This window comes from Oncorhynchus kisutch, linkage group LG9, assembly GCF_002021735.2.
Source record: "Oncorhynchus kisutch isolate 150728-3 linkage group LG9, Okis_V2, whole genome shotgun sequence".
Taxonomy (NCBI): Eukaryota; Metazoa; Chordata; class Actinopteri; order Salmoniformes; family Salmonidae; genus Oncorhynchus; species Oncorhynchus kisutch.
Genome location: NC_034182.2, coordinates 13,158,699 through 13,182,934, shown reverse-complemented (window position 1 = coordinate 13,182,934; position 24,236 = coordinate 13,158,699).

Sequence of the window (24,236 nt, the reverse complement as noted above, 5' to 3'; positions counted from 1 at the left end):
ACTAGTAGACAATGCTAACAAGCAGTTGTTTAGTTGGCGAGTAAAAAGGTTGGCGAGTCAAATCAGTTGAAATTTGTCTTACCGGTGGTGCGTTTTGTCTCATCACAATGAACAGGCTGCTAGTGACAGGCCGATGCTTGGACGCACATGACATCAACACGTGAAATCACGATGCAAAGTCTTTCGAAAAAATGTCACTTTGGTAATTACATAAAGGCACGGTGGTGCGCTAGTGTCCGTGATAATTACTTTAGAGATATTGTCTTTTTATGCACCAAATGCTTCTGCGTTTAGTGCGACAGCATCTTAATTATTTCACACTCAAGGGGCATCAAAGTGGCACGGGCCGCCTACGGTTGATTGACAGATAGACTAATGTTGTCAGGCCCTGGAGACGCATGACACATTCTACTTTATTAAACCATTGTTACGGGTTGGTTTCAAGGACGGTCAGATCCCCCCCCCCCCTACATCACCACTGATGTGCCATATTAACAGATTGTGACATCTATATCCTTGTTAACATTAATACCATAACAATGATCAAATATGGACAGGAGTCGAAAGCTCCAGAGATCATTTTGGGTTATGTACGTACATGACAATTCACGCATAGGAAGTTTGAATGTAGCAAACACGAGAAGGAATGTACAATGGGAGAGTGTGTGGAGAGTGAACAGGCATGAACATGGTCAGTGCAGTGCATAGTAGCGTACCCATCAAACTAAGTCTGTAACCGTTGGTAACAGATTATCAATGTTTCATCAATGTGTTCAACTACTCTGATATCAAAGTCCATCCAGTCTAATTAGAATGTCTCCATTTAATGAAACCACCAAAGACATATAAAATCCTCAGAGGTCTCTGGCAGTATTTTATGAATAAGAATAATAGCCACTAACACAAGGGAAATCAGATAGTGAGCACTTCTCTTTTGAAAGCCTTTCCACTGAGCTAATCCCAACGGTTTCAAATGAGGTTTTAAGAGTTCATCTTCAGTGTATGACACCAGAAGTGTTAATCACAACCATTGCTTTATACTCGAGGCTATCTCGCTGAGACTATCTTGCTAGCTCCTTGATTGGAGTATTGCTCTTCCTCCTTTCTTCCTTTCCCCCCATCTCAAGCCGTCCTTTTGATTGGGTAGTTCTCCTCTGGTTGAACTCTCCTTCACCCTTGCCTTGGGGATCAACCATTGGAGGAGTCCAACTTTGACAGGACGATTGAAGTTTGGAATATGAGCAGGGACACAATTGGTGTCCTGCTTGCATACACTCAAATAAATGCTGGGATAAAAACATCCCAATTTGGGTAAATATCGGACAGAACACATGTTGGGTTATTTTGACCCAGCCATTTGGTTCACTCAGTTGGGTTATTGATGCTGGGTTATTGAGCTATGTCCCACTGTGTCAGATCAGAAGACTGGAGGCGTGGCTAATGTCATGTCATGTAAATGTCATCCCGGTTAATCTGTTCTGTTATATTGTTAGCTGTATGTTGAGCAGGGCTTACCCAAGAGTATGAGTTCCTCAAGTGGCTATGCATGTAAAGCTACAAAAGTGTCTTTGCTCAACCTTAACCAGTGATGACAACACAACAGAACAGAGGAGCTGAAATGACCTTTATTCGCAAGGGTTGCCAAAAATAACTATCTGAAAGCCAAGCCCCTACTAAGCCATGCCTACAATCGTCAAAGGACACAACCCAACTAAGTGACCCAACTGAGTGGGTCGAAATAACCCAACGTGTGTTCTTTCCACAGTTTATACAGCGCTTGGTTGTTTTTTAACCCAGGCTTGATTTGGTCTACATCCTCCATGCGGTGTTGTCTGACGTAGTCTTCCAGCATGTCTGACATTGTTTTATAGGTGGGCTAATTCCTTTAGGGATTCAATAGATGTTGTCAAAGAGCTTTACATTTACTCCAGCATTACCAGAGTTGCATTAACATGGGAGTAAAACTCCAAAACATTTTGTCACTCACTATGTCAGTTTTCCATCTGAATGAGCTGATTATGTGGTGCCCTACACTTAGCTCTTCGACCACCATCCACCAGTAGTCAATCTTAACAAGCTATTATCAGGGCCTGGCAGAACATGCCCTGGAGTTTTACTACTGCATATGTTATCATATCTAATTGGAGAGTACATGTTTTAACACTCCAGTGGGTCACACAGTGTATTTAAAATGGCTTCATTGTGTCATTTACAATGACGACGTGCCATGCCATTCATTGGGGGTTTACTTACAGTCATCATACTCTGTGTACACGTTGTTACAATTGTCTCAAGGGCTATGAAGCTGAAAGCAATCACTGCTTGAGACATTTCTCCCTGGCCATTATAGGAGTGGAATTGCCCGGGTTTATGTCACATTAATACAATAATCTGCTGAATAGAAGTCAGAGGCAATCCCTCTCCATTGTGCCTCGGCCCAGTCCCGAAGACACATCTAAGCAAGTTTCTTTCATAAGTCATTATGATTTCTCATCAACTTCATCATCCAAGATCTTTGTCGATCTCAAACCAAAATAAAATGACCTTGTTGTCAGAAAAACATGCAAACGTAGGGTCCTATATCACAAACTGGCTATTTGATTACACATGAGTATATTTCAATGGGACATAAATGTGTTCTTTCAAATCCTTTGGGAGTAGGATTTTGAAAGCCATAGCCAGTGAGATTTCACTGCACCAGTACTAGTCTACAGCACTGTAGCCCAGTCCTGTCCAGCCCTGTCCAGCCCTGTCCAGCCCTGTCCAGCCCTGTCCAGCCCTAGCATTGAAGTTCCCATAGCTCCTTGGCAGGTGCGATAGTGTGTGTGGCCAAGTCCCACTGAGTATGACCTCTTTGTCCTCAGCCTGGCCAGGACCGCCATCTCTGTACTGGCTATGATATCTCAGGCACAGTACCTGCCCTGTTCCACCTCTCTTCCTCCACTCAACAGAGATAGCAATAGAAATAAAATGATATATGTTTTCACATGGAATTCAATTCCATTTGAGCACGTAACATACGTGCTTGTGCAGCATATTGGCCTATACCCTCCTACATTCAATTTAAACGAGTATTTCTGCATACAAGTGAAAAAGGAACGTTGAAAGTGTAAATGATGGACCACACTTCTGCTGATGTTTTCTCTCTCAAAGAAACATTTCTTGCCTCACTAATAAGATCCTGTAGGACAAATGTACTAGGTATGGTATTTGACTGCAGGCTAAGAGAAAGGCTAAATAGCTGTACTGACTGAGACATAGGAGGCACACACACACACATTTGCCAGCGGCAATCTCATCAAATCAAACAATACGTTTCCAAAACAGTGTGCGGTCCACAGTACATTAGGCAATTCAGTCTCTCGACCAGCAACGTGAACAAGGGAAACAACATCAGTCATATTAACCAACTGGAGCACGAGTAAACTACACTCCACAACCGTATACGTGGCATTAAAAGAAATCCAATTAAGTGGCTACTATTATAAAACAGTTAGAGCATCATATAACAACTGATTATGGTGAGCCAGCAAAGGACGTTCTGCCACAGTGTGTCATATCCTGTTTTTACAGAGAATGATGACTGGTTACCAAAGACCTATACCAGCAATCACATCCTCCATTTATTCCCAAGTGCCATCCTCACTAAGGCAAGTGATGCTGGAGACGACTCTCTTCACTCTTGAATAAGATCCACCTTGTCCATCCAGAGTATAAACTTGCTTTGAAGAGTAACATAGTTTTAAGGGGTATCCAGAAGATAGTTGCAAAGAGAGCATGTAAGGAATAGCGAATTTAATCTGTGAGAGAATACATGGCTTCTGATGTATGGATAATATTTGCATTAGAGGCTTACCGTTCCCTGCTTTAGAATGCACATCCAATCTACTGTGCATTTTCCATCTAATGAAACACTTCTCTTTTAAGTAAAGGGTGAAAAGACCGGCCCCATAGTCCTAGTAACAGATGTTTAGGAGGCGCTCCCCTTGACTTCTAAACACCCGAGGATTAACATACGCGAGTCAGATTGGGCTTGTTTCCCAGAGGAAAATGGTTGTGAGGTCTAGAGCGCAGAATGTGCAAAACCTCTTGAAAAAACACGTTGACCACACTGTTTCTCTTCTGGTTCCCCTAAACCATCCAGCCACATTTGTTTGTAGAGTTTCAAGAAAAGAGCTTCAGCAGCGTGGATACTGTATAGTTGTATCTACTATTATTACTATTCTCGCAATTTCTCTATAAGTAACATTGTTAATTACCCCATTTGAAATCTTCATATGACTAGAGTTACATGGAAACTTGTCGGAGCCTGTCCTCCCCACCCTTAGAAAAACACATCTTCAAAGACTGCAGTGTAGGATAAGTGCATCCCATTCTACAGTCTGTGGGCTAATGATATCTCGCCAGGACCTAATAATCACACATAATTACACTCTGGGGCTCTACAGGGAAAAACCCAGGAAATATAATCAGAAGAAATGACCTACATTGACTTAGTGTGGGGACACACACACAGTCAGAGCCGAGTCACAGCTGGCCTCCTGCTGCTCCGGTGCTGCTGTTCTATCCACACACACTACCTATCATTGTCTCTGGTTCATTCCCGAGATTCTTTTTAGGAAGCTAGAATGTTTCCGCTACCCTGACGCAAAGTGACATTATTGGTTTGGAGAACACTTTAGGATAATTAGCCCAGTGAGAGGGCAGTGGGGCCTGAAAGATCCGAGTTATATATTGAAATGCACGATACATGGAGAGGCATGAGGCTAGAAACCGCTCTTTGACAGTACAGCTCAATATCATGAATTCTACCCCAATTATGAATCCAGCCATGCGTGGGAAGTAACACTAAATATAAATATGGTAGATAAAGATGTACGCTTGTGCTCGAAGTGAGAGTAAAGAAGCATAGTTGTCCTACACATTAGCCTTAACAAGGTAATAAGGATTCTAACAGCAATATAAGCTATAAAGATGTAACCAAAATCAATAAAATGCAATAATAATAACACAACAACTATGATGTTATTACCATGTAATTAGACTGGTAATAGTCATGTTATCGTGTAAAGGGCAGAATAACTCTAAATAACACAGAATAACACTAAATCATTAGTCTAACAATTACTCTGTCATTTGGAGAACATCACCACAACATGAGCCATTGCTAAGCGTTCCTCTGGTCTCCGCAGTCCTATTAATGTGAAGATGCTGAAGCTAAAGGACCAATAGTGCTGAGAGCATTCAGGGGATGGGGGGGGGGAGTACGCACATGGTCAGAGTCTCTGCTGCAGCCCTAGCTGTCCATTTACCATCTCCGCCCTCTGACCAATAAACATTTTAAACAGCATTGCCACACATATAAAGTACCTAGCTCTCCAACTCATCTCTGTTCGAGCTGTTAAGAAGGCCCAACTTATATGCTTTTAAGTGTAATTATTCTCGGGGACGAGGGCCGTGCAAGAGAGGAGGTAAAAACTCAAAGTGCTTTGTTGCCCCTGTCCTCGACTGTCATGATTAGCATAATTGCATTTCCAACGATTGGGGATGTTGTGGTGAGGGACACTATCAAAATGCTTTAAACTGAGCAACACACTATCTCGCTCACCTTCGTACTGTAATATCATCACAGTGAAGGGAACAGAGAGAGAGAAAAGTTGATATTGTCAAGGCAGATATTGTGGCCTGTGTGATATTTAAATTGACGAGGGCAAAGGCCACTTTTGTATTCTCTAAGTAATGGAGGGAGGCTGATGCAATCATTTTGAGAAGAGCATGTATCCAACTATGTCACCTACAAATTCTGTGTGTCTGTATGCATCCATGGTACTGTATCCGTCTACCCATCTACAGAGCAAATTAGCCATTGTTACCTCATGTGGATTTTTTTGTGTAGCATTTCTAGAGTTGATTCAGGTGTTAAATAAACTATGTAAGTGTTGTTGTGACCTTGTATTGATTAATGTGACGACTGCTGTTCATCGAATGATTAACTGTTTATACTTACGTGATTAAATTAATCAGGTAAATATTAACTCATTAACCTGGGGCACCATGGGAAAGTTTGGTTATATTGAGTTTATATTTCCCCAAATTAACTCAAAGAATATCAGAATATCGATTTTACAACAATTGCTAATTAATGAATTTCCTCTACAGTCTCATCCTGAACGTTGTGTAATCCGGAAATCTGCACAAAGCCGAGTCTCACTAAATCAGTCCGTACCACAACAATTGAGTTGATTATTTGTTTACTGACAAGCTAAAATGATAATATAAGACACACATACACAAACACACAGTCTAGGCTATTGATTAGAACTTAGTACAATGAAACAGTTCCCTGCGTGCCAACACAATATGACACGTGTTACACAAAATGGGGATTTAAAAAGAGAGAGAAAGAGAGAGTGCACGAGAGAAAAACACACTTGGGTACATTTCTAAACCATGCTTAGTTTAACCCTAACCTTGCCCCGAACTGCCGCTCTTATGGGTCAGAATATAATGATGTAATTACGTGTCGAAGGGCTCTGATTGGGTATCTCCTCGTGGACCGAGTTCTTCCTTCTCCTCTGATGGCGGCCCTTCTGTTGTTACCGGGTGTAACTCTCAGATTGTCCACACGATGTCAGTGTCCTTTCTCTTAGTGGTCGGTTTCCTCGCCCTCGTTCTGAAAGGGGGTCTTCTGAGTACGGTCAGCCATGTAGCTCAGGGCTCCAGTGTAGGAATGAAAGCAGTGTAGACACACGATTCCTTGGAGAGTGGTCTGGGTGGTCTGCTTGAGTTCACCCTCTTAGACATAGCTAATCATCCGTAGCATAGATTGTTAAAAGGTTCCTTTGTCTTCTTCAACCTCGTGTTGTGTTTTGGGTTTGCGACTATCTCAGAGCTTGGCTGTAGCTCGTGGTCACCTAGTCTGATATGTTAATTCTTAACTCACATGGTTTATTTATACCATTGGGTCAGAAATGGGTATTTCCACCTTTAGGGCAAGTTCTCTGGGCGTAACTAGTTACTAGGCAAGGTCTGGATTGTACTCAGATCCAATTTAGACAACTAACTTCACATTTCATCTTTACAAAAACATTCTCTTTGGTCTGGACATTTTCCACACACCGTACAGTATGCAAACGTCAGGTACATATTGTGAAATCTCTTCAAGTTACAATGTTTTCGTTATAACATTGTCATTTAACTCTTAATTACATAGCAAAAGCGACATTCATTTTCATATTCCATCTGTCGTTATTACTACCATTTTGGCTGACGAAACACATTGTCCCAAAGTCCATGTATTGCATGTTACTGTTCTGAGGTAGGTTCTCCATAGGCCCGCCATACATTCCATTCCACTCTGTGAAGAGTAAAACGTTCCCACCAAAACCACACGGATCATTATCAGATCTCCTAGCATGCTCGATCTACTGCAGGTAGACCTTTTTAGGATTGTTTTTAATATCTGTGTTTTTGCATGTACATTGATTGATTCATCTTATGGTACACAAAGATAAATAATATACATTAGTTAGATGTATTGCACCCGTTACTGAACTAGTTGTTCCATTCTTAATTCTATCTGGATTCGAATAAGAATTACTTCACTTTGCAAGCCAGCCTAATGTGATTTGCAGGCCTAATGTTGCCTGTAAACCAGGAGGTTCCTAACACCACTGCTTTGAAGGTAAAACTTGCCCATCAAATGAAGGCCTATGATATATTTAATGTATTGTTCTAAAGCGTTTAATTGTATTCATAATATTTGCCTACAGCTGGAACTCACAGTTGAATGAATTCGACAGCCATGTCTCTGTCACTAACAAATCAAGAAATGGGTGTTAACTCTACAATTCACTCAAAAAGCCAAGGAACACTGGGAAATTATATTGGAGTCATGACTAAGTGAAGGCGTGGCTTTCAATTTTTGTTTTTGGCCATCCGTAAGTGCAAGTGTTGTGAAAGTCTAAGTGGTCTATGGTTATATTAATTGAAGTTGGAGTATATGTCCACTGCCAGTCCTGAAGTCTTTGTAAATGTTTAATTAATGCTGGAGGAATACAGATAAAATAATAATAAAATTTCTTTAGCAGTACCCTGCTACTTTCTTAGATGACAATGTGAAGTCCTTGGTACTAAGCTAAATATAGCACAGGGTCTTCGCATCAAGGAGTGGAGCATGGTAATCAGACAACAATATCAGGATGCAATTTATTTTCATTTTCAGCACCACAAGGCACTATCTCAATAGGCCTACATCATTTCCAAATATTTTCAGCTCCAGGAGCTCCTACCAGACAGTCTTCCATAGACAGCAAAATCAGATTTCTCACAAGCAAATATCACTAGGTTTCTATGTTTAATTCACATACTCATACAGACACTAATGTGTTGCAACACTCACGGAAGGTGTGTCAAGGGAGGAGGAGAGCAGGTCTAGGGGATTCAAAGGCACTGAGCCTTAAACACCACATTTAAAATTGCTACAGTTCCATACTTACTGTCGATTAGCCGCCACCGCCGCCGTTCTCCCAAGGCACGTAAAAAGGGTAAAAAGGATCCCCTGAATAACACAAAACTGGATGGCATTTACACAACAGGCCACGTCCTAAAAGTAGGTCGACGGTTATACCACATTACACTTAAAGTACATACGAGCATATGGCATTAAAGACTTGTAAATATTATTGCCAAGTCCTTAATCCAACACGAGGTGTTATGGTGTTATGGTTAAACATACTATATGAGGTGTTATTGTGGGGGTGGTCTAAGAGCGGCAGGTTAGGTTGGCGGTAAGATAGTGGACAGGAAAAAAAGGATGAAAGTGGAACATACTATGAGTAAATATGGAGTAGGGGATTTCATCAGCCTTCTGGAAGATCTGATGAAGAGGTAGCGGGCGCTCCGATCTATGCGACAAGAACTGTGACTTGCTTTGCTCTTCGGTGAAGGGCGCCATTGATAGGAGTTATAATGGGGATGGCATTAAGTGTTGAGGATGAGCTGAGATGGAAGATTCCTGGTGTCTGTGACGCCCTCCGTTTGGTGAGACGCAGATCCGGGGGAGAGCGTGGTGAAACGGTGAAGACATTGTCTGTCCTGCTGAGTTTTGATACAGAGTCTTTGCCCGGCAAGGTCAAGTTAGGATGTGTTAGTTATCCCGTAAGAGCTTTTGTTCCGAATATCCTGCAGTGTTTTAGGTGCCAAGCTTATGGTCATATTGCAACCGTGTGTAAGAGGGAGATTTCTAGATGTGAGAAGTGTGCAGGAGGGCAGAGGAAGAGACAAAGGAATGTGTAGTTTTGTGTATAAGCTGTGGGGGTGCCCATGGGGCTGGAGATGGGAGGTGTCCAGTGAGAGAAAGGCAGGTTGAGGTTGCCAGGGTCAAAGTAGTACAGAAAGTGTATGTATGCCGAAGCAGTGAAGAGAGTGGTAGAGGAAGCTGGGTACAGGGTGAAGGATCCTGAGAGGATTCCTGTGAGTAAGCAGAGACCAAGAGAAAGGGATAGGAAAAATATGTGCTTCAGTAAGGTTTCTGAGAATTCATAGCCATGGTTGACAACTGTACTGTAGAAATGGAATGTAAAGTCACAGAAAATTGAGGGTTGTGGTGGCAGCTGCAGAGAAGTGCTTGGGATTGCGAGATTTTACTGCAGAAGATTTGCAGGGTGTGTTGAGTGGTAGTGTTCTGTCTTCCCAGACCATTGGCCTGGAGTAGGATTAGATAGTGGAATAGGTGGTGTTTTTCTTTGTGGGCCAATAATTGGCAGGGCAATTGTTTTTCTCTCCCAATTTTGTATCAACGCAAATGAATGTAGGTAGGCCGTGCTTGGCATCACACTCCGGTACAGTAGGTGGCGGTGTATGCACCTACAAGTTGGATGCAATCTGCCAACCGAATCCCAAAGAAGAAGAAGCAGAAGACGAAGAAGAGGAGGAGGTGTTATTGCATAACACTAAAACTGTTAATTCCCTCACACTGACTAAGTGTAGGAGCATAATTTGTTACTGAAAAGTGTGGACCCGTGTAGAAACTGGCCCAGTATTAAATTCAATACGGTCAGTGTTGCTGTAACACTGGAGCGTTTGCTGTGTATGTATGTCTCTGTCAATCAATGTATCTGTCTATCAGCGATATGTGCATTCCTTCCCACCCACCTATCTGCCCCACCAACTAACCTCTATAAATAAAGTTATACTTCACTTTCATACCTATATTGTAAGGCCTACATCATTCATAAGAGTCAATGCACCTTTGTTTTACTCTTGGCTGAATAACATACAGGTATGTCAAGGAATGTGCTTCAATACATCTTTTAACCTTTCTCCCTCTCTTTCACTCTTTCTTCATTTGGGTCTGTTTTCCGTGTGCTGTCCCTGTGTCTACTCCACCTGTCGGGGCTAGAGACATTAATGTCCTCTTTATGTTGTGGAGACGTCTTTAGGAGACGTGGGATGTGGGGAAGTTTCCCCTCTCCGTGTCATTTTGATTAATGGGAACAGGGGTGTGTCTGTGGGTAGGGCAAGTTTTTCTCTGGGAAGCAGCGAGCCATCAGTCACCTTCCAGTCTCCAGAGTCAAGGTGTCCATAAACATGCACATAAAATCACATTCTTTCAGCAGGTGCTACCCTGTCCTTGGGAGGTAAAAAGATAAAGTCAAATTGGCCTATATTAGAATGATGTTATAGACCAATCCCTGAGGACAGACTGTTTTTAGTTTTCTGTCACCACGTCTAAAGTCAGAGCTGGAGCTAAAGTATTCCCTGATGGAGTGTGATTGGTGCCACAGAAGAGAGGGGCGCAATCTGGCCACTGCAAGACAGCTGCTGGAATCTAATCTCCACTGCATACAAACAGGACAGAGGAGCCGAAATGTGTCTCTTGGCAAAATAGTGAAATTACACATTTGAAACATGTAGTCTGCCTTGTAAATACGTTGTCAGATGGTGGACATTTTCAATGCACTACTATGGGTGTCATGAATACTTATGAATAGTTCCAAGAGACATAAGACATAAGACATGCAAATAACACATGCAGTATGACAGTTTGTCGTGACAAGTTCAGCTAGCTGACTAGATTCTCATCCGGACACCTTGCCACCTTTTGCCGGAAACATATTTCACGCTAGATCTCCATCAAAACTCACACAACCTTGCTAATCTTATGCAGCTTTAAGCAGCTTCATTCCAGGAGAAGCTCGCTAGCTCGTCTGCACTGTTTTGATGCTCTGGCTCAACTCATAAACAACATATGCTCCAAACAATCACGGTTACCCTGGAGGCAGTTCTAACCTTGAGGCTTCAGGAGCAGATGTTGGAAAAAATAACAGGAGAAAAAGAGATCATAACAGCCTTGAAAGCATGATTTACTGACGTAAACATTTGCTTAAAAATTGTTCACCAGCATAGCATGTTATATACGTATTTAGCCTAAAGAAACTGTAAAAATCCTTAAAAATATGATTAAAAAAATATAATCCTGAGAAACATACCGTTCTTTTAAATCCAACTCTTACACTACAGTACAATGACTTATTTAAATCTGAGCAGTGTTTGCGTTATTCACTCATACATATATTTAAGAAGGCGTCGTACCTTGTGATGCCATTGCCAAAGCTGGATAGTTGGCCGTGTGAAAGGTATAAAAAGTTAATCATATTTCTCACTGTCTTTAAGCAGTATGTTCATTCAGGTGCAGAGTGAATGCTCTGAGGAAGACTAAGAGCAGTGAAACCCAAATAAAAGTTTCATATTTAAGCTCTCAGTTGTTCATGTGCATATCTTACTCTAATATATGCACATGCACAACTTTGCTTCAAAATTTGTTTCAATAACTTTTTGTTGATTCCCATTATTAGATGAATTTTGAACCGTAAAACAAATGGGGATATAATTTAAAATATGAAGGGGTGGGATATGTTCGATGAGCACACATAGAGCTTTCTCTTTTACACATAGTATGGGTGATACAGAAGTTTGCTAGGAGTTACACCTCACATGACTGATTGTATGAATGAATCTCCTCTGAAACTAAGTAGCATGTGTCCTGGTTGGTCCATGGATGGGAGGCACTCTTTCATCTAGTCTAAAGAAATACATCCCAGGGCAGTGATTGGGGACATTGCCCTATGTGCTGTAGGGTGCTGCCTTTTGGCTGGGACTTTTGATGGGTATCCTGAATAGATTATACCAACATGATGGTCTGTCTGTAATACCTTAGGATGTAGTGAGTTCATGCAAAAGCTGATACATCTTCAAAAGCCTTATCCTATTTCATGATCAAAGTCATCTCTCTAGAGCAGTGGTTCCCAAACTTTTTAAAGTCCCGTACACCTTCAAACATTAAATCTCCAGCTGCTTACCCCCTCTAGCACCTGGGTCAGCGCACTCTCTATTTTTATTATTTTTTTTGCCATTATTGTAAGCCTGCCACACACACACTGTACAATATATTTATTAAACATAAGAATGAGTGTTTTTGTCGCAACCCGACGTGACAAAGAGCTCTTATAGGACTAGGGCACAAAAATAATATTATAATAATTAATAATTTTGCTCTTTATTTAACCATCTTACATATAAAACCTTACTTGTTCATCGAAAATGGTGAATAACTCACCACAGGTTAACGAGAAGGGTGTGCTTGAAAGGATGCACATAATTCTGCAATGTTGGGTTGTATTGGAGAGAGACTCAGTCTTAAATCATTTTCCACAGTCTGTGCCTGTATTTAGTTTTCATGCTAGTGAGGGCAGAGAATCCACTCTCACATAGGTACGTGGTTGCAAAGGGCATCAGTGTCTTAACAGCGCGATTTGCCAAGGCAGGATACTCTGAGTGCAGCCCAATCCAGAAATCTGGCAGTGGCTTCTGATTAAATTACATTTTCACAGAACCGCTTGTTGCAATTCTGATGATGCTCTCTTGTTCAGATATCGGTAAGTGGACTGGGGGCAGGGCATGAAAGGGATAAAGAATCCAGTTGTTTGTGTTCTCAGTTTCGGGAAAGTACCTGCATAATTGCGCACCCAACTCACTCAGGTGCTTTGCTATATCACATTTGACATTGTCCGTAAGCTTGAGTTCATTTGCACACAAAAAAAGACCTGTGTGTTGTCCTTGTTAATGCAGACAGAGAAGAGCTCCAACTTCTTAATCATAGCCTCAATTTTGTCCCGCACATTGAATATAGTTGAGGAGAGTCCCTGCAATCCTAGATCCAGATCATTCAGGCGAGAAAAAACATCACCCAGATTGGCCAGTCGTGTGAGAAACTTATCATCATGCAAGCGGTCAGACAAGTGAAAATTATGGTCAGTAAAGAAAAATGTAAGCTCGTCTCAATTTTTAAAAATGTGTCAATACTTTGCCCCTTGATAACCAGGGCACTTCTGTATGTTGTAAAAGCGTTACATGGTCGCTGCCCATATCATTGCATAGTGCAGAAAATACACGAGAGTTCAGGGGCCTTGCTTTAAGAAAATGTTCACTGTAGTGTCCAAAACATCTTTCAAGCTGTCAGGCACTCCCTTGACAGCAAGTGCCTCTCGGTGGATGCTGCAGTGTACCCAAGTGGCATCTGGAGCAACTGCTTGCACACACGTTACCACTCCACTAAGTCTCCCTGTCTCCCTGTTACGCCATCAGTACAGATACCAACATGAGCTGCAGCTACGTTTGGCTACATACGGACCCGTTAGTGGAATTCCCGTGAGAGAGTAACGGTTGATGTGATTGGATGTTAATTATTTGACTAGGCTTCCTGTATTTTGACATTGTGTTGTTATTTTGCTGAACACCAACTGGTTTAACTTGATTTTTGGCAGTGAAACGAGGCTACTCTGGCGAGAAAAACAACTCACCCAAATGCTTAGACCTGTTGGAAAATATAAATGGACTGTTTGAAAATGTGAGGGGTACGCGTACCCCAGTTTGGGAATACCTGCACTAGAGCATCATACTCTTGTAACTTTACACTACAGTGTACTCAAATGAGACTGGCCATCCCCCCAGCCATGAGATGCCAAATTGCCACAGTAATGCAGTAGCCATACTGCTGATGCGTTTGAGAGATAACATCCTCAGTCTCGCGCTGTCTAGATGCCAGACTGTTTGGCCTGGAGGCGATATATTAAATGGTATATTGATAATTGAAATCTTTTTGGTACTTTTTGCTGACAATGCCCTTTTAGGCAGATGGCCTCTATTACCCATGTGTGAACCCGAGAGAGAGAGGGAGAGAGAGAGAGAGAGAGAGAGAGAGAGAGAGAGAGAGAGAGAGAGAGAGAGAGAACACACAAGGGAGCTTCGGAAGATCTGAGAGCCTAAACAATATGCGTGCCTGTGTGAGGAAGAAAGCCAATTACGGCTGTTGGCACTCATAAGATGTGCGAAGAATAATGTCACATGGACTCTTGTCAATCATGGGGATAGCAAGAATCCAACGTTAGCCTTATCAGGTGGAGTTTCTCAGCACATGCATAAAAAAAATCTCATTAGCCTAGGCAGCCGATAGTGCATGCTAGATCTGCACTATCGTCTAGGATTGATGTGCATTCAAAGTAATATGCTCGTGTCCTCCATGGCCTGGCTTGTACATAAAACATCCTCGATTCAGGCTGCAATGGCATCATTTCCCTCCTTATCTACCTTGAAAGGGGAGAAGGCTGTAAAAAAACTGCAAAAATATCTGTACTGTCTTAATAAAACAACTTTCCACAACTATTGGATGTCCATTTGGATGTCTGACAATGTGGGATGTTGCACACTGCGTTCAGCCAAGGGTGTGCAACATCCTAAATTGTCTGAAAATATGAAAATGGTGGTGGAAAATTGAGTTTTACTCACAGTACACATATATTTTCAGTTTTTGTTGTTGTGCCTTTTCACTGTTAAAGCTAGTTAAAGAGGGAAATGATGCCATTGATGCCTTACCTCTCTTATCCTACCTCATTAGCACATGCTGTATATAGATTTTCCTACTGTATTATTGATTGTATGTTTGTTTATTCCATATGTAACTCCGTGTTGTTGTATGTGTCGAACTGCTTTGCTTTATCTTGGCCAGGTCGCAGTTGCAAATGAGAACTTGTTCTCAACTAGCCTACCTGGTTAAATAAAAAAAGCCTTTTAAAAAGCCTGAATCATGAATGGTTTATGTACGAGTCGGTCCACAGGGGACACAAATGTAATATGGGGAATGCACATCAATCTAACATGGAACCCATGTTCCCCCACACCCATGTCCCCCCACACCAAATGTGATCACGACATGCAGGTTATAATATCAAAACAAACTCTGAACCAATTACATTACTTTGGGAACAGGTCGAAAAGCATTAAACATTTACAGCAATTTAGAGATCTAGCTTGCTGTTGCTAGCTAATTTGTCCTGGGATATAAGCATTGAGTTGTTATTTGACCTAAAATGCACAAGGTCCTCTACTTCGACAATTAATCCACAAATAAAACGGTCAACCGAATCGTTTCTAGTCCTCTCTGCTCCGTCCAGGCTTTTTCTTCTTTGAATTTACATGGTGATTGACATCTAAACTTTCATAATATTACCACGATGACCGACACAGTTCGTCTTTCAATCACCCACGTGGGAATAACCAATGAGGAGATGGCATGTGAGTATCTGCTTCTATAAACCAATGAGGAGATGGGAGAGACAGGACTTGCACCGCGATCTGCGTCACAAATAGAACTGATCTATTTTAGCCCTTGACAACGCAGATGCTTGTTGACGCAATAATTTAATAATATAGAATTCTTAATTTATTTTGCAACGCGAGCTGTGTATTCAGGGTATTAGATGATATCGGCTGCCTGGGCTAATTACTGTAGATTGATGCCAATGTTCAGCCAATTGCTCATACTGCTCCCCACTGGGCACACAAAGTTTAGTTTTGACTTACATTTGGTTGTTGTCAAACGTGAATTCAACGTGAAACATCACCATGTCATTGGATTCTGGTAAAAATTTGGGTGAAAAAAAAGACAAAACCCCCTTACTTGAATTACCTTTTTCAAATCCAATCAGTTTTACAAGTTGATTCAACCTAATTTTATTACGTGGAAACAACATTGAATCAAATAGTTTTTGCCCAGTGCATCTCACCTGTAAAGACTCAATGGAGCACCAGCTGTTTGGTATGATTTCTCTCCCGGTATCTTTCAAGTGGAGTGGATAACTTGTGGTCGCTATTGAAAACAAGCAATTATATCCTTGGACAAACATTCCCTGAGAATAGAAATGGTCCTCTTACTCATGTCTTTAATTTAGATGCCAAACACTAGCAATCAGTCTGTGCAAATGATCAATTAAATCAGTACATAGAGTTCATGTCTGTATTGAAAGCACTAAATGTACAGGTGTACGTTCCTGTATGTACACAGTTTACAGTGCATCGGGAGAGTATTCAGACCCCTTGACTTTTTCCACATTTTAACATTACAGCCTAATTCTAAAATTGATTACACACATTTTTTCCTCATCAATCTACAATACTCCATAATGATCAAGCAAAAAAAGGTTTAGAAAATCTTGCAAATGTATAAAAAGTTAAAACTGAAATATGTTTGTTGAAACAACCTTTGGCAGCGATTACAGCCTTGAGTCTTCTTGGGTATGACACTACAAGCTTGGCATACATTTATTTGTGGAGTTTCTTCCAATCCCCTCTGCAGATCCTCTCAAGCTATGTCAGGTTGGATGGGGAGTGTTGCCACACAACTAATTCAGGTCTCTCCAGAGAGATTAGATCGGGTTGGGCCACTCAAGGATATTCAGAGACTTGTCCCAAAGCCACTCATATATTTCAGTTTATTTTTTATTTACATTCGCTTTATCGTCATGGGGTATTGTGTGTAGATTGCTGATTAAAAAAAAGATTTACTCAATTTTAGAATGAGGTTGTAACATAACAAAATGTGGAAAAAGTCAAGGGGTCTGAATACTTTCCGAAAGCGCTGTATACAAGTCTGAAACCCCCTGGATGTGACCCCACTCCGTTTCATCTCCAAACTGCCTCTACTCTAGCCTTCCATCTGGTGCTGACTGCTTAAGCCAATGAACTACCTTGCCTGCCATGATCGTCCATCTATTGACCATTTTTTTTTTAAGGGCATGTCCTTTTTTTTCCTGCTTAAAGCTCTTTAAGATTGTAACGAAAAGCGCTATAAAAGATTAAGAAATGATTATTGCTATAGCTGTGTAAATGGAAGGAACCAGTATATTCCCACCACCACTAATACATCACATCAAGATAATAGGTTATATTTTGATTCTATCAGACCTTGTGAGTGCATTTCTAAACCCCAAAATGATGGGCTAAAAACAACCCAATGTGTATTATTTGGTAAACCAGCGCATGGCTAAATAGTTATTTTGACCCAGTCAATTGGGTCTTGCAAATAACTCAACATGTCGGGTTTTTGGGATTACCCAAACATCAGTTAATTTAACCATCAACTGGGTAGTTTTTCATCTGATGCTGGGTTGACCAAGAGGCTGGGTCTTTTTTAAATGTAATCTTCAGGCTATTTTCAGGAGGAGTGGCTTTTTAGGGGCGTGGCTTTCAGCTAGATCTGTCCATCATGTTACATTTATGTTGTGCAAATGCAATTTTCCTTTTTTGTTGTACACATTCTTCTATAATATTTGGATTATTTATTGCACATTATAATAAGGTACAGTATACCACCTTATTGCCGCCCAACAACGTGATGAACATATGCTGTCAAGAAACTTATCCACTTCTGTAAGTGTCATTGAAGCTACAAATATGTCAATGTTCAACCTTCACATGCAATAACTATACAATGGAACAGATGAACAGGAATGACATTTACTCTCAATGCCTTGCCCCTAGTAAACTACCCCTCCTGTCTTCTGATTTGACCCACTGGGTCATATCTCAATAAACCAGCAACAATAACCCAGCACCCAGCATCAATAACCCAGCGTTTTTAAAGAAAACAACCCAACTAAGTGAACCAAATCCAGCAACCCAGCAGTTGGGTCAACCAAACAACCCAGCACTTCTTTGACTGTACCATCATGGCACTGAAAAACAACAGACTGTTGCAGCTATATCACATCAATAAATGTTTTCCTAAATGTCATTCATTTATCTATATCTCGCTCCAGCGACTGAGGGACATTTCATGTCAGGGCTTGAATCAAACACTCCAGGAATAGATTGAATGGGAGGCAGAGGAACAAGCACTCAGTCACATACAGTTGACAGACGAGAGTTGCGACAAACATGCAGAACAAAGGGATTAAATCTATTATGGAAGTAGAAAAGGGGTTGTGTGAGGATGCCCTATGTGCAAAATCTTAATAGGTCGTATGTAGCGACAGTGTTTGATGTAGTCATTTCTAACTGCCTTCACAAGAAGATATTTGCACTCACTTGGAAATGGTAAACTAGATCAATATGATCGTCAAGAGGGCAGGCAAACATCAAGAACGTGTTTTTTTTGCAGAGGAACACAAACAAAATGCAAGTGATAATTACAACCAATTGCTAGAGTGTTTCTGTTTGGTCACAGTTTTTTTTGTGACACACTGTGTTTGTCGATGTCTGTCTAGATGTCTTTTTATATCTCGTGCAAATGTTGCTTCTTCTTGCACTTCATAATTGCTATGCACACAGGGGAAACAGAGGCTTTGTTTGCTGTTGTGCTGCATGCGTGTAGATCAATTCCTCTCCCACTCTAACCCATTTGATAATTGCTGAGAGTAGATGGTGTGTTTACTGTTACAATTTTGCCAGCTCTGAGAGAGAGAGAGAGAGAGAGAGAGAGAGAGAGAGAGAGAGAGAGAGAGAGAGAGAGAGAGAGATTGTACGGCTATAGAAAAAAAACGAGAAAGGGAAGATTATTGAAAATGCAAGGTCAGATATGGTTGGGGGGGAATCAATAGTTTTAAAAATGAGAGATGGAGCAGAGAAAAAGCCCTTCAAAGTGTCGAATTCGATAAAAGTTGGTGTCGGGATATTTCACTTTTGTGAATTTAGGTGCAGAAACTGCAGACCTCCAGGCAACCCTTTGGATCCCTCCATTCAAACGACTGAGCTTATTGAGTCAAAGGGAATCTGTTAAGCCATGTTTAAATCCCCTTAAGATGTGGTTGATGTGTAGATGGCCAGATCTGATATTCAGTTAGATGGCAAAATAATCGCTCATGACTTGAGCATTTTCTTGACAGATTAGACATCTGGAGCCTTTCTTCGCAATGCTTTTAAAGGCTTGACTTCAACAACTGCGAGTGCGAAGAGGGTCTTGTAAGGGAAATATTATTAGCCTTTACATATTCGAGGAGGCCACATTCCAATCGGCTCCTCTACACTTCGGATATCATGGCGGCTGGTTGTTTAGCGGGCCCGCGAGGAGTGTCACCCGCAAAGTGACAGAGTGAGGGATCCGCGAGCATAGCAATGAACTGAGTACTTCTGCAGAGAGGGTAAAGAGGGGCAATTTCTGGAATGATGGGTGCCGGAGAAGATGCCCAATATGCTTCAACTCCTCTAAATTTACGGCCTCTGAGGCACCCTGTAAACAGCTGGGGGGAAAAACCGGGCCGTTTTCTGTGTCTCTTAAATTTTTTTCTCTCTCGCTATGTCCTTGAGAGAACAGATTTTTATATTTCTCCAGAGATACAGTATATTTAACTATAGTGCATGCATTGTTTGGTTCCCAATATTGCACTTTTTTTTACCCGTTCATCTATCAACCGGTGACAGAGCCTGAATAGAGATTTATGCAAGTCCCAGGGTTATGAGCAATCATATTGGCCAGTAGCACCACTGAGCAGGGATGTGTTTGTGGCTAGTTGGTAATGGATTAACCTTTAACCTTTAAAGATGTGTCACGCCCTGGTCTTAGTATTTTGTGTTTATATATTTATTTGGTCAGGCCAGGGTGTGACATGGGTTTATTTTGTGTTGTGTTTTTGTATTGGGGTTGTGGTAGGTATTGGGATTGTGGCTGAGTAGGGGTGTCTAGCATAGTCTATGGCTGCCTGAGGTTCTCAATCAGAGTCAGGTGATTCTCGTTGTCTCTGATTGGGAACCATATTTAGGTAGCCTGGGTTTCACTGTGTGTTTGTGGGTGATTGTTCCTGTCTCAGTGTGTTTGTATTCACCAGACAGGCTGTATTAGGTTTTCACATTTCCGTTTGTTGTTTTTGTATTTGTTCGTGGTTTCATTCATTAAACATGTATCGAACTAACCACGCTGCATTTTGGTCCGACTCTCCTTCGACGGAAGAAAGCCGTAACAGAATCACCCACCACAACTGGACCAAGCAGCGTGGTGACAGGCAGCGACAGCAACAGCAGCGAAAAGAGGAATGGACATGGGAGGACGTTATGGACAGCAGGAGTATGGACTATACTACTTGGGAGGAAATAGACAGGTGGGCGGTCGACCCAGAGAGAGTGCCGGAGCCCGACTGGGATTCGCTGGAGCAGTGCGAGGAGGGCTATAGGAGAATGGAGTTGAAGAGAAAAGCACGGCGGCGCAGAAGGAAACCCGAAAGTCAGCCCCAAAAATGTCTTGGGGGGGGGGCTCAGGGAGAGTGTGGCAGAGTCAGGGTTCAGACCTGAGCCAACTCCCCCTGTTTATCGTGAGGAGCAGCGATCAAAGGACTTCTGGACTTGGGAGGAGACATTGGACGGAAAAGGACCCTGGACACAGCCTGGAGAATATCGCTGCCCCAAAGAAGAACTGGAGGCGAAGAAAACGGAAAAGGCGCTGGTATGAAGAGGCAGCACGGCGACGCGGATGGAAGCCCGAGAGTCCGCCCCAAAAATGTATTGGGGGGGGGGGGGCTCAGGGAGAGTGTGGCAGAGTCAGGGTTCAGACCTGAGCCAACTCCCCCTGTTTATCGTGAGGAGCCAAGGAGGAGACCAGAACCAGAGCCGGTGTTGGAGGTGAGTGAAGCAGAGACTGTGAAGGAGTTAATGGGGAGAGTGGAGGAGAGAGTTATGAGGGAGTTGCTAGTTTGGTGCTTTAGGTACGATATTCATCCGACGGAGCGAGTCGGGGATTTGATGGCACCTGGGTCAGCGCTCCATACTCGTCCTGAGGTGCGTGTTAGTCGGCTGGTGAAAATTGTGCCAGCCTCACGCACTAGGCCTCCTGTGTACCTACCTAGCCTTGCACGTCCTGTGCCAGCCCTGCTCTCAGGCTCTCCAGTACACCTTCACGGTCCGGTCCATCCTGTGCCACCTTCACACACCAGTTCTCCGGTGGCAGCTCCCCGCAACAGGCTTCCTGTGCGTGTCCTCGGTTCAGTACCACCAGTGCCAGCACCACGCACCAGGCCTTCAGTGCGCCTCGCCTGTTCAGAGCTGTCAGAGCCTTTCTCCTCTCCAGCGCTGTCGGAGTCTCCCGCCTGTTTAGCGCTGCCAGAGCCTTCCTCCTCTCCAGCGCTGCCGGAGTCTACTGCCTGTTCAGCGCTGTCAAAGCCTTTCTCCTCTTCAGCGCTGTCGGAGTCTTCCGCCTGTTTAGCGCTACCAGAGCCTTCCTCCTCTCCAGCGCTGCCGGAGTCTCCCGCATGTTCAGCGCAGCCAGAGCCTTCCTCCTCTACAGCACTGCTGGAGTCTCCCGCCTGTTTAGCGCAGCCAGAGCCTTCCTCCTCTCCTGCGCTGCCGGAGTCTCCCGCATGTTCAGCGCAGCCAGAGCCTTCCTCTTCTACAGCGCTGCTGGAGTCTCCTGCCTGTTCAGCGCAGCCAGAGCTGCCAACCTGCATGGAGCAGCCTGAGCTGCCAGTCTGCATGGAGCAGCCAGAGCTGTCAGCCTGCATGGAGCAGCCAGAGCTGCCAGTCTGCATGGAGCAGCCAGAGCTTCCAGTCTGCATGGAGCAGCCAGAGCTGCCAGTCTGCATGGAGCAGCCAGAGCTGCCAGTCTGCATGGAGCAGCCAGAGCTGTCAGTCTGCATGGAGCAGCCAGAGCTGCCAGTCTGCATAGAGCAGCCAGAGCTGCCAGTCTGCATGGAGCTGCCAGTCTGCATAGAGCAGCCAGAGCTGCCAGTCTGCATAGAGCAGCCAGATCTGCCAGTCAGCCAGGATCTGCCAGTCAGCCATGATCTTCCAGATCCGCCAGTCAGCCAGGATCTGCCAGTCAGCCATGATCTTCCAGATCCGCCGGTCAGCCAGGATCCGCCAGTCAGCCAGGATCCGCCAGTCAGCCAGGATCTGCCAGAACCACCAGCTAGCCAGGATCCGCCAGTCAGCCAGGATCTGCCAGAACCACCAGCTAGCCAGGATCTGCCAGAGCCTACTACCTGCCTGAGCTTCCTCTCAGTGCTGAGCTTCCTCTCAGTGCTGGGCTTTCCCTCAGTGCTGGGCTTTCCCTCAGTGCTGGGCTTTCCCTCAGTGCTGAGCTTCCTTTCAGTGCTGAGCTTCCTTTCAGTCCCGAGCTGCCCCTCAGTCCAGTGGGGTCCTTGGTGAGGGTTATTAGGCCTAGGTCGGCGGCGAGGGTCGCCAATCAAAGGACGCGTTACAGGGGGACTAAGACTTGGTAGGAGTGGGGTCCACGTCCCGAGCCGGAGCCGCCACCGTGGACAGATGCCCACCCGGACCCTCCCCTATGGGTTTTAGTGTGCGGCCGGGAGTCCGCACCTTGGGGGGGGGGGGGGGGGGGGGGTTCTGTCACGCCCTGGTCTTAGTATTTTGTGTTTATATATTTATTTGGTCAGGCCAGGGTGTGACATGGGTTTATTTTGTGTTGTGTTTTTGTATTGGGGTTTTAGTAGGTATTGGGATTGTGGCTGAGTAGGGGTGTCTAGCATAGTCTATGTAAGAACAAACCTATTCAAATGTCTCCACAGACTCAGGACAAACTACTAACCAACCAAGAGTCTGGGCTAAATGCCAAGCTAAATATATTTAAGGAGAACTACCCAGCTTGTACTAAATCATTACTGTAGCTCAGTAGAGGGTAGGCTACACCACCGGAAGTATAGAGTAAATACTTTTAAACATGATCACACAATAGGTTTTTAACATTGGTGTAACACAACCTCAATGTCATAAAAATAGAGCTCAATACATGATTCAATATTCATACTGCAAATCAAATCAAATTGTATTTGTCACATACACATGGTTAGCAGATGTTAATGCGAGTGTAGCGAAATGCTTGTGCTTTAAGTTCCGACAATGCAGTAATAACCAACAAGTAATCTAACTAACAATTCCAAAACTACTGTCTTATACACAGTGTAAGGGGATAAAGAATATGTACATAAGGATATATGAACGAGTGATGGTACAGAGCAGCATAGGCAAGATACAGTAGATGGTATCGAGTACAGTATATACATATGAGATGAGTATGTAAACAAAGTGGCATAGTTAAAGTGGCTAGTGATACATGTATTACATAAGGATGCAGTCGATGATATAGAGTACAGTATATACGTATGCATATGAGATGAATAATGTAGGGTAAGTAACATTATATAAGGTAGCATTGTTTAAAGTGGCTAGTGATATATTTACATCATTTCCCATCAATTCCCATTATTAAAGTGGCTGGAGTTGAGTCAGTGTCAGTGTCAGTGTGTTGGCAGCAGCCACTCAATGTTAGTGGTGGCTGTTTAACAGTCTGATGGCCTTGAGATAGAAGCTGTTTTTCAGTCTCTCGGTCCCAGCTTTGATGCACCTGTACTGACCTAGCCTTCTGGATGATAGCGGTGTGAACAGGCAGTGGCTCGGGTGGTTGATGTCCTTGATGATCTTTATGGCCTTCCTGTAACATCGGGTGGTGTAGGTGTCCTGGAGGGCAGGTAGTTTGCCCCCAGTGATGCGTTCTGCAGACCTCACTACCCTCTGGAGAGCCTTACGGTTGTGGGCGGAGCAGTTGCCGTACCAGGCGGTGATACAGCCCGCCAGGATGCGCTCGATTGTGCATCTGTAGAAGTTTGTGAGTGCTTTTGGTGACAAGCCGAATTTCTTCAGCCTCCTGAGGTTGAAGAGGCGCTGCTGTGCCTTCTTCACGATGCTGTCTGTGTGAGTGGACCAATTCAGTTTGTCTGTGATGTGTATGCCGAGGAACTTAACTTGCTACCCTCTCCACTACTGTTCCATCGATGTGGATAGGGGGGTGTTCCCTCTGCTGTTTCCTGAAGTCCACAATCATCTCCTTAGTTTTGTTGACGTTGAGTGTGAGGTTATTTTCCTGACACCACACTCCGAGGGCCCTCACCTCCTCCCTG